This window comes from Sapajus apella, unplaced genomic scaffold (assembly GCF_009761245.1).
Source record: "Sapajus apella isolate SASKATOON/1434 unplaced genomic scaffold, GSC_monkey_1.0 scaffold252, whole genome shotgun sequence".
NCBI classification, from domain to species: Eukaryota; Metazoa; Chordata; class Mammalia; order Primates; family Cebidae; genus Sapajus; species Sapajus apella.
In genome coordinates this window covers 133,251-145,208 of record NW_022437192.1, presented here as the reverse complement: position 1 = coordinate 145,208, position 11,958 = coordinate 133,251, and positions in this window count along the sequence as shown.

The following is an 11,958-nucleotide window of genomic DNA, read 5'->3' as shown; positions in this document are numbered from 1 at the left end:
AGCAGGAAGATGTAGCCCTCTACTCTCTCTGTCCCCTGTCACACACACATTCTCTTCTACCCATCCCCAACCCTTCAATGTGGTCCTAACTGGTTAAACAAGTGTTTTGTGTGCTCGTTACTACATCTGTTTAAAAGCTATTCACACCTGGGCTGTGCATGGGGCTAGGATCATTTTTCCTTCCTGCAGAAGTTTTTGTCTTCCTGGAGTTTCCCTTCCCCTTTTGCATCATTTCCTATATCTTTATTACTTATCGGACTCCAGACTCCTTCACTGGCTGTCAAAATCTCCAGGTCCTCATTCACCAGGTGCTTTTACCAGTTTTGTCTGGATGCATCTCTAAGCCTGCTGGCCTTGAATCTGGAAGAGCTGCTTTCTCACCTGTGCATGGCTCCCTGGATATTCCTTCACCGCATACTGGGGTTCCTGCATTGTTTCTATTTCTTTATCCTGTTTTCTCTCTTAATTTACTTCATTTTGGTGGAACATTATTTAGGAGCTTTCTGAGAAATGGTGCATGGAAGTTGAATTTTAAAAATCCTGAATATCTGGAAATACCTTTATCCCACTTTTATACTCAATAAGTTCCTTAAGTTTAGGATTCATAGCTGGAAATAATTTTCCTTCAGAATCAAAAGCATTGCTTCACTGCCTTCTAGCATCCTTGGTTGTTGAGAATTCTTGTGACACCCTGATTTATGATCCTTTGTATATGGCCTATTTTATGTTTTTGTTTTTTACCGGAAGCTTTGGGTCTTATCTATGTTCTTACTCTTAAAGATTTCTTCTCTTCCTCTTCCCTTTCCTCCCTTCTCCTCCCTCCTTGCGCCCCCCCTCCCCCCCCCACCAGCTTTCTTCTTTTAGAGACAGGGTTTCACTCTGTCATCCAGGCTTGAAGGCAGTGGTGCAATCATAGCTCATGTGGCCTTAAACTCCTGGGCTCCAGCATTTCTCCCACCTGAGCCTCCCGAGTTGCTAGGGCTACAGGAGCACGCCACCGCACCTGGCTAATTGGTTTATTTTTTGCAGACACAGGGTTTTCCTATATAGCCCAGGCTGGTCTCAAGTGATGCTCAGCCTCCCAACGCATTGGGATTACAGGGATGAGACTCCATGCCTTGTCTTACTCTTAGATTTCTTCATGTGACTTTGTATGAGCCTTTCTCCCCATTGTGCTGGTTAAATCAGTGAGCTCTTTCATTCTAGAAACTTAAAGCCTTTCAGTTCTGGGAACTTTTATTGAATTATCATTATTATTATTTTTAGAGTCTTGCTCTTTTATTCAGGCTGGAGTGCAGTGGTGGGATCATAGCTCACTGCAGCCTTGAACTCCTGGGCTCAAGTGATCCTCCTGCCTCAGCCTCCTGACTAGCTGGGATTACAGGCCTGAGCCACCACAACTGGCTTAATTATTATTTCAGGGACATGGGCTTGCTCTGTCACCTAGGATCCTAGGGCCTAGTGGTGGTACACTTGTAGCTCACTGGGGCTTTGAACTCCTGGTCTCAAGTGATCCTCCCACCTCAGCATCCCAAAGTGCTGGGATTACAGGCGTAAGCCACTGTGCCCTGCCTGAATTATTTCATGTTGACTTTCCCTCCATTTTCTCTATTCTCTCAAATCTATTATAATCTCCAGGCTTCATTAGTCTCCTGAATTCATTTATTAAGTACCCGTGATGTGCCAGGATGTTTCTAGGTTACAACAGTGATAAGGTTAACAAAGTTTCTACACTCATGGAGTTTATATTCCAGCACATGGTGACAGGCAATACGTTAAAATTGAAAAAAAAAATTAGCACTATGCAAGGAACTGAAATAAGTCTGTAATAGATAGTGATCCAGTATCTATTTTATAATGTGTGATCAGAAAGGAGTTCCCTGAGAAGATGGCGTGGGAGCTGAAATCTGAATGGTAAGAGGGAAGTCTAAGATCACACCAGCGGGAGGGACGGCAAAGTCCTAAAGCAGGGACAAACTGGATACAGAAAGACTGCACCTAGAGTATGGTTATGGCAGAACAGAAACAGCCATAGCTTTTTTGTTTTTGTTTTTTCGAGACAGAGTCTCACTCTGGTGCCCAGGCTGGAGTACAGTGGTGCGATCTCGCCTTGGCCTCCCAAAGCGCTGGGTTTACAGGTGTGAGCCACTGTGCCTGGCCGGCCATAGATATTAAAGTGGAGAAGTAAGCAGGGATGGATCATGTGGGGCCTTGTGGACCATGCAAAGAGTTTGGATGTTTTTTCCTAAGTCCAGTGGGAAGCTACTGAAGTGTTATAAGCAGAATAATGACTCAATGTAATAAGCAAATATTGAACATTATTATGTACCAGGCACTGTTCTGGGTAAATGGGATGCATCAGTTTTTAAAAAGTTCCTTTCCTTGAGGAGTTTACATTCTAGAAGGGAGATATAGACAATAAAAATATGTACGGAAGATACAAAATATTATTAGAAAATAAGTTCAACAGAAAGAAAACATATAATTACTTAAATATATTTGGAGGAAGTAGGCCAGATGGTTGAATAGATGACATTAGTATGTGCCTCCTCCATGGAGAGGAACCAAAGTAGCACGTAGATATTCATACAGCATCAATCATCTAAGAGAACACTAGGATTCAATAGAGAAGTTACGGGAAACATCGAAAGTAAGGAGAGCAAGGCAGGGCAGTTTGCTTGGCCAGGATTGTCTGGGAGCTGGCGGAAGCTGCCGGATGTGAAAAAGGGGTAACGGAGAAACCTCCAGGATCCATACTCCCAACCATAGGCTTTTACAGACTTAGCAGTGGGAGAATCTCTTGATGCATGTGGGCTTTACGCCTAACACAGGGAGCTGCCTAGAAATCGCACAGAAACGTTGCTCCAGAGAAGGAACTCACGTAGTCCCACGGGCATCTAAGCCCACAGCAGCTTCAGTTTGGTGCCATTCTGAGAACCTTACTGCCTGAGATCTATGTCTTGCCTTGAGACTAGTCTGATGTGGCACTGCTGTTGCTGTTGCTACTGCTGCCACCGGGTAAAAGAAAGAGAGGGGAGACTGGGCACTCCCACACACCCCTGGGACAAATCCCATCGCCACTGCTACAGGCTGCTGTGAGACCAGGGCTTGAGAAGACTGCACTCCCTGCGGCTACTTGTCCATGCTGCTCCACCTGAGAGGGGTCCTGCCCTCCCCAATGGCAAACACGTAGTCATTATTCTGAGAGTTTAACCACCTGGGTCTGCATTCTGCCTTTGGGCCTGGCTGGGGCTGCTGCCACAAAGCCAACGCTAAGTTGAGGAGGGAGAGTAGAGACCGGGCACTTCTAAACATTCCTAGGACAAATCCCACCATGGCTGCTATGGACTGCTGTGGACAAAGGTGTCAGCAGATTACACTCTCCACAGCTACTTGCTCATGGTGCTCCAGCTGAGAGTGGCCCTGCCTTCCCTGGTTGCAGGACTACAGCACAGCCATCACAGCCAGCCCACACCTGAGCATTCTGCCAGTGGCCTGGGGACCTCCTCGTCTCTGCCTATTATAGCTAGCACCTGAATGCATTGCAAGGGGACCTGAAGACAGGTCTGCTGGCCTGATCCCATCCCCTCTAGCACATAAGCGCATCATCCAGGGGCCTGTAAATTGCCCGGCCCAATCTACTACCATTGGCATTTGAATCATTCCTGCCAGGTCTGAGGTCAGCCCAACTCAACCTACCAATACCACCATAGCTGACACCCACCCACACATGCTTCCAGTGGGTCAGGGTACTGGCCTGCCCAACTTGTCACAGCCATCACCAACACCAGCATTGGGTCCTAGTGGGTTGTTCCACCACTGCTACTGCCACTACCCATTTCACACCAGCTGCCCAGGAGCCTGAGAAGTTGCCCACATGCCCTGCCCACTGCTGCCACTGATAGCATCTGAGCAAGTCACCTGAAGGCCCAAGAATTGGCCCTCCAAGACTGACTAACACTGTCAGTTTAAGCCACTCTGTGGCCCAAGAACAGGCTCATTCAACCCACTGCTACCATAACTAGGGCCTGAAGACTGGCCCACCTGGCATCTCAGTTCCCAGCCAAACTTCACCACAGCCTTCACTAATAAGTGCACCTTAAGTCACTGAGGAAATTCACAGATACCACTGATGTTATACTGCCAAATAAATCATATAGAGATCACACTACTGCAGGCACTCAAAATTAAACCCAAAGCACCCTACTCAATAGAAAACATGTAAAACCTTCAGAAAAAAAATCCTCCCCTATGAAAGCAATTTTAAAAATGAAAGAAGTGACTGTTGCACTAAGACGTGTGGATATCAACGTAAGGACATAGGAAACAAAACAAGGAAATATGACACCAACAGAAGAACACAATACCTCTCCAGCTACAGTTCTCAATCAGAAAGAAATTCATAAAATCCTAGATAAAGAATTCAAAGTACTGATTTTAAAGAAACTCAGTGATATACAAGATAATTCTGAAAAACAATAGAAAGAAACAAAAAAAAATGTAGGATATGAATGAGGAATTTACCGAAGCAATAGATTTATTTTTTAAAGAACCAAATAGAAATTCTGGATATGAGGAATTTATTAAAGGAAATACAGAATACATTTGAAAACTTCAACAATAGAACTAGATTGGGGTGAAGAGAGAATCTCAGAGCTTGAAGACAGGTCTTTTGAAATAATCTAGTCAAACAAAAATAAAGGAAATAATTTTAAAAAATTCAATTTACTTTGCCTAGATAAAAAAAAAATTAGCAAAGCCTTTATGCTACTTGGGACAACATAAAGCAACTGAATATATGAATTGTTAGTATATCCAAAGGTGAAGAAGAAAGGATTAGAAAATCTGTTTAATGACGTAATAGATGAAAACTTTCCAAGCCTAGCAAGGGATTTGGACATGCAGGAATAGGAGGCTCAGTGTTTCCCAGGCAGTTGCAATGCAAAGGGTACATTATAATTAGACCGTCTAAAGTCAAAAACAAAGAGCAAATCCTAAAAACAGCAACAGAATAGTGCCTAGTCACCTAAAAGGAAAACTCAGACTAATGGTGGATTTCTCTGCAGAAACCCTACAGGCCAAAAGAGAATGGGATGGTATATTCAAAATGATGAAAGAAAACAACTGGCAGCCAAGGATATTAGGTTGAGCCAAATTAAACTCTAAATGAAAGAGAACTAAAGTCTTTCCCAGACAGGAAAATACTGAGGAATTTTGTTACCACTAGATCAGTCCTATGAGAAATCCTCAAGGGAGTCCTAAACCTGGAAGTGAAAGGGTGACATTTGTCATCATAAAAACACACAAAAGTATGAAACTCACTAGTAAAGCAATCACACAAAGGAAGAAGTGAAAGGACTCAGATGGTGCTTCTGCAGAAATCCACCAAACCACAATGACAAACAAGCAGAAAGGAACAAAGAATATATAAAATAATTGGAAAACAATAATATGACAGGAACAAAGCCTCATATATCAATAATAATCTTGAATGTAAGTGGACTAAATTCTTCACTCGAAAGATGTAGAATGGCAGGGTTTATTTAAAAACATAATCCACCTGTAAGCTGCGTCAAGAAACTCAGTAAAGTTTCTTACCAGTAAAGACAAATATAAACAAAGTAAAGGGATGGAAAAAGATATTCCATACAAACGGAAACAAAAAGTGAGAAGGAGTAACTATACTTAGATACAACAGACTTTAAGTCAAGCATTGTGGAAAAAAAGCCAAAAAGTGATTATATAATGATAAAAGGATCAATCCAGCAAGAAGATACAACAGATCTAAATATATATACACCAAACACCAGAGTACCCAGATTCATAAAGCAAATATTACTAGCTCTAGAAAGAGACAGATTGGAATATAATAATAGTGGGAGGCTTTAATACCTCATGCTCAGCATTAGACAGATTAGCTAGACAGAAAATCAACAGAGAAACATTGGTTTTAAATTGGACTTTAGATCAAATGAACCTAACATTTACAAAACATTCTATTCAACAACTGCAGAATTTATATTCTTTTCATCAACATGGAACCTTCTCCAACATAAACCATATATTAGGCAGCAAAAGAAGTCTCAACAAACTTTTAAAAATTGAAATTATATAAAGTCAAAAATAAATAAAAGATGAAAAAAATTGAAATTATATCAAGTATTTTCTCAATAGAATCACAATAGAAAAAAAAATGAGAAATCAATACCAAGAGAAAGTTTGGAAACTATACAAATACATAGATGTTAAACCACATGGTCCTGAATGACCATTGGGTCAATGAAGAAATTAAGATGGAAAGCCAGGCATGGTGGCTCACGCCTGTAATCCCAGCACTTTGGGTGGCCAAGGCAAGTCGATCGTCTGAGGTTCTGACCAGCCTGATCGAGACCAGCCTGGTCAGCATGGTGAAACCCTGTCTCTACTAAAAAAAAAGAAAAAATTTAGCTGGGTATGGTGGCAGGCACCTGCAGTCTCAGCTATTCGGGAGGCTGAGGCAGGAGAATCGCTTGAACCTGGGAGGCGGAGGTTGCAGTTAGCCGAGATTATGCCATTGCACTCCAGCCTGGGCAACAAGAGCAAAACTCCATCTCAAAAATAAAAAAGTTTTAATTCCTTGAGCATTTTACCAGTACTTTCCTGTCTTTTTGTAAAACTGCAAACAAATTTTAACCAACCACTTAACTCATAGTGCCACTGGCTGAAACATATTGTTAATATGGTGGTGAGCTTACGATGTGGTGATGCTTGTGATGAGTTATACTCGTCAACTGTAAATTTAATTCAGTATACAAATTTCAAAACCTCTGCAGCAACTCGGCTCTATGAACCTGGCCCAGAAGATACCATAACAAGGAAGATCATGTGATGGAGATAATTGCCCTCTCTGTAAAATGGACATCATCAGATGTTGCCTAAAGGCAAAAGCCTGGATCTCATCCGCTTTGAGGTTCTTTCCAGCTCATCATCTTCACTAACTGCTTATGCTGTGCCAGGCAATGTGCCAAGCACTTTTACATGTATTATCTCTTTTAGTCCTGACAACAGTTCTCAGGTAGGCACCTGTTCCCAGTTTTCAGACCAGGAATCTGGAAGCTCAGGGAGTTAAATAAACCTCCCTAAGGTCACACAACTGAAACATGTTGGGATTTGAACCAGGGGCTTCCTGTTTCTAGAGTCCGTGCTTTCACTACTGAGCACAGAGGTAGGAGGTTGTTTCTCCTGTGAGAACTGTAAGAAAGTGTGTGAAATTGGCCCCCGGTCATATGAGTAACAAGGTGATACCTAGAGGGTCTAAGGGCACCACCCTCCCTCCTGTAGATGAACAGCTCCTTGAAGTTAGGGTTTAAGTCACAAGTTCTCAGAGTTAGAAGGGAATCCTCAGTGCTCTTTAGGCCCTGAGGAAGTGGGATAATTTTCTCAAGCTCAAAGTCCTTGACAGAGTCAAGACTAGAAGAGGCCTTTATATCCACACAGCTGGGTATCTCGACGTGTTTGCATTTACTGTTCATTCTGCATAGTTCTTAGGGCCACTCACTCAGTCTCAGAACTCCTCTACAAAGAGACTTCTGTGGGGAGATGATTATAGTGGCAATGGCTGTATTGTCATCATGAGAATAATTAGCTCCTGTCTTTTAGACACAAGAGTGTAGTGGGAGGCATGAAATTTACAAATAATATTCACTGGTGATAGCCCCACAATCCTAAATTAAAGGCAATCTACACAGCGATTTTCATGAGTATTTCTTTGTTTCTCTGAATTTTAATACACCTTTCTTTTTTTTTTAATTCCCTGCTCTTGCCCCCAGACAATGAAGCCGTACTTCTCTTTGCATTCTAGGGACACCTAGCTCTAGAGATGCAGGGAAAGTTGGCCATGACCAGAGTCCACCCTTGGCTCCACTCCTCCCTTCATCTGTTATTCTGAGTACGAGGTCTGCCATCCTGGTTTTCTTGGTCTTAGAGTGCTGGGCTGGATTTGCCACACATAAGAAAAAGAATGGATAAGACAGAATTGTTCTGCTTTCAACTAGGTTCTGTTGAGTGCTTGGGGAATTCTTTCATCATCGCTTGTTTTTGTCAGGTTTGTCAAATATCAGATGGTTATAGGTGAAAAGCAAATAAAAAACCGCAATGAGATACTATCTCACACCAGTCAGAATGGCTGTTAATAAAAACTCAAAAAGCAACAGGTACTGGCAAGGTTATGAAGAAAAAAGAATGCTTTTACACTGTTGGTGTGAGTGTAAATTATTTCAACCATTGTGAAAGACTGTGTGGCGATTTCTCAAAGACCTACAGGCAGAAATACCATTCAATCCAGCAATCTGATTATTGGGTATATACCCAAAGGAATATAAATCGTTCTCTATAAAGATACATTCATGTGTATGTTCATTGCAGCACTATTCACAATAGCAGAAAACATGAAATCAAATGAAATGCCCATCAGTGATAGACTGGATAAAGAAAATGCGGTACACATACACCATGAATATTATGCAGCCATAAAAAGGAATGAGATTATATCTTTTGCAGGGACATGAATGGAACTGGAAGCCATTATCCATAGCAAACTAATACAGGAACAGAAAACCAAATACCACATTTTCACTTATAAGTAGGATCTAAATAATGAGAACACATGGATACATGGGGTGGGGAACAACACACACTGGGCTCTGTTGGAGGGTGGGGGTGGAAGGAGGGAGAGGATCAGGAAGAAGAGCTAATGAGTGCTGGGCTTAATTCCTGGGTGATAGGATGATCTGTGTAGCCGACTTTACCATGGCACACATTTATTTACCTATGTAACAAACCTGCACATCCTGCACATGTACCCTTGAACTTAAAATAAAAATTGGATTTTTTTTTAAAAAAAGAAAAACATTAGGGAATAGCTGCCTATGGGAAAGAGGAGAATGGGAGTAAAAATTGGAGAGAGAGAAGAAAATACAAATAAAACAAGAATATCTTGCATGGACTGATGATGATTGTGTTCCAAGAACCGAGAGGTATGATTGAGTCAGCGCTCTGCACTGAAGTCTGAAGGAAGGAAAGAACTGAAAATGAAAGAGAAAATAAAGGCCATGAGTAGAGCCAGGAAGCTTCCTTGTAGACGGGAGAATGGGCCCCACAGCCAGAGCAGAGTAAGCCGACCAGAGAGACAATGCATCTGCCTCAGCTCTGGTTCTCGTTACAACCAGCTCACTGTCATCACAGTTCTTGGGCTCCAGAGAGATTCCCTTACAGGTCTCACCTGGGTCCTCACAATATCCCCTCTGGTTCTCTGAACCTCAGTGGGACAGCTCCTCATGCAATCCAGCAGCCCAGCAGTTCTTTTGTGGGGCCTCTTTGCCTCCTGCCCAGTAGTGGACAGAACTCAGCACTTGGAACTCAGGAACACTTACAAAAAGCATTAGGGGCAAGATAGGTTGTGCTGAGGATCCTGTAGGGGAGATGAAGGACAGTTTTACATCATAAACACTGCAGCGTAGCTATCCTCCACTCCAGCTGGACCACCAAATGGATCATTTTCCTCTGCTTTTCCTTCAGACAGCTCCCAGACCTCACCCTGTGGTCTTAGCCACTCCCAAACCTCCTTTGGCTTCTAAATTTCTCTTTTCTTTCTTATGCAGAACAATTTATTAATATAGTCGCAGAGCCTCTAAATGTGCATATCCACACTTTTAAATTATCGGGACCACTCTAAAATTAGAAGTACCAGAGACCTGGAAATACAGTGTGCTTATGGTTCATTGGTTCTTTTTTTTTTTTTTTTTCCTGTTTCATACGGAACTAAAAATGCCCTGTCTAAAACATGAATTCAATGGGTAGCAAACGAAACAAAGCCCCATTGGGATCTGTCTGTTTCAGAAGCCTGAGTGTGGTGGGAAGGTGACTGCACTGAGGTGCTGAGCTCCAGGACCGGTAGGTTCTACTTCAGCAGGTCACAAGCACCAGCTGTGAAACTGGTTAGACAAGTTCATTTAACTGTGTGCCAGTTTTCTCAATCACCGAATGAGAAAAACAAAATAGGTCTTATGTAGTTCACAGGCTTGTTGTAAGGTTCAAATGAAGATATGATTTTTAAAAGTTTTTTTTAACTTTATAACCTTGTGTAATGTTTGACCAGCGTTACAATCAGCATGTGTTGCACCTTGTTTTTCTTTTGGGAGGGTTTGCAAAGAGTATTTATGGCATAATCTAATTTATGTAAAAAAAAAAAGAGAAAGAAATATACATTTGTATTCAAAACTGGCAGGATATACAAAAAATCGATATCAATGATTAACTATGGGGAGTGACAAGGGGAAGTGTTGAGCGGGTGGGAAAGAGGTTTTTTATCTATACACTTTGAAAATGTTTAAATTTTCTTAACCATGAGCATACAAAACGTTTATAATAAGCACTGGGCAATACTACTACTACCACTACTATTACTGCTACTAGGTTGGACTACCAAGGCACTTGGGTCGGGCACAGACGGCTCTGCTCACCACACTCGGGGGCAGAAGGAACCCCACATTGTCTTGTTTCTTTTATATCAAGACCCTCTATTTGCCCAACAGTCAAGTTAGGGTTAATTTTTCACATCACAATGATTCACGTTATATTTTTTTGGAGGGGGACAGAGTCTCACTCTGTTGCCAGGCTGGAGTGCAGTGGTACAATCTTGGCTCACTGCAACCTTGGCCTCCCAGGTTCAAACGATTCCTCTGCCTCAGCCTCCCGAGTAGCAGTGACTACAGGCGAGCACCAGCATGCCCGGCTAATTTTTTGATTTTAGTAGAGATGGGGATTCACCATGTTGATCAGGATGGTCTCGATCTCCTGACCTCACGATCCACCTGCCTCAGCCTCCCAAAGTGCTGGGATTACAGGCATGAGCCACCACGCTAAGCCCTTTTGGTTGAGACAGAAAATCTCTCTCCATCAGCTGGCTGGAATGCAGGGCTGTGATCTCAGCTCACTGCAAGCTCTGCCTCCTGGGTTCAAGCAATCCTCCTGCCTCAGCCTCCTGAGTATCTGAGACTGGGACTACAGGCACACCATGCCCAGCTAAATTTTGTATTTTTAGTAGAGATGGGGTTTCACTATGTTGGCCAGAATCGTCTCGATTTCTTGACTTCGTGATCCATCCACCTCAGCCTCCCAAAGTGTTAGGATTATGGGCATGAGCCACCTTGCCCAGCCCATGTTGCAGTTTTTAAATAAAATTCACATATGGTGCAAACTCTTTGAGTGCCTTTAAAACATCTGACCCATGCTTTAGGAGCAGGGGCTCACCCAATACAAAGATTTTTTTTTTGTTCTTTTCTTTTGTTTGCTTGTTTGTTTTTTGGAAACCAAGTCTCACTCTGTCACCCAGGCTGGAGTGCAGTGGCAAGATCTCAGCTTACTGCAACCTCTGACTCCCAGGTTCAAGTGATTCCCCTGCCTCAGCCTCCCAAGTAGCTTGGATTACAGGCGTCTGCCACCATACCCAGCTAATTTTTGTATTTTTAGTAGAGATGGGGGGTTTCACCAGGTTGGCCAGGCTGGTCTTGAACCCCTGACTTCAGCCTCCCAAGATGCTGGGATTACAGCTGTGAGCCATCACTCCCAGCCTATTTTTTTTTTTTTTTTTTTTGAGATGGAATCTCACTGTGTCACCCAGGCTAGAGTGCAGTGGTGCGATCTTGGTTCACTGCAACCTCTGCCTCCCAGGTTTAAGTGATTCTCCTGCCTCAGCCATCTGAGTTGCTAAGATTACAGTTAATTTTTGTACTTTTAATAGAGATGGGTTTCACCATGTTGTCCATGTTGGTCTCGAACTCTTGACCTCAAGTGATCCACCCGCCTTGGCCTCCCAAAGTGTTGGGATTACTGGTGTGAGCCACCATGCCGGCCCTAAGGTGTTCTTGTACGTAGAGTATCGTCTTACACTACAGGGAACCTGGAGTGCAGTTGAAGGCA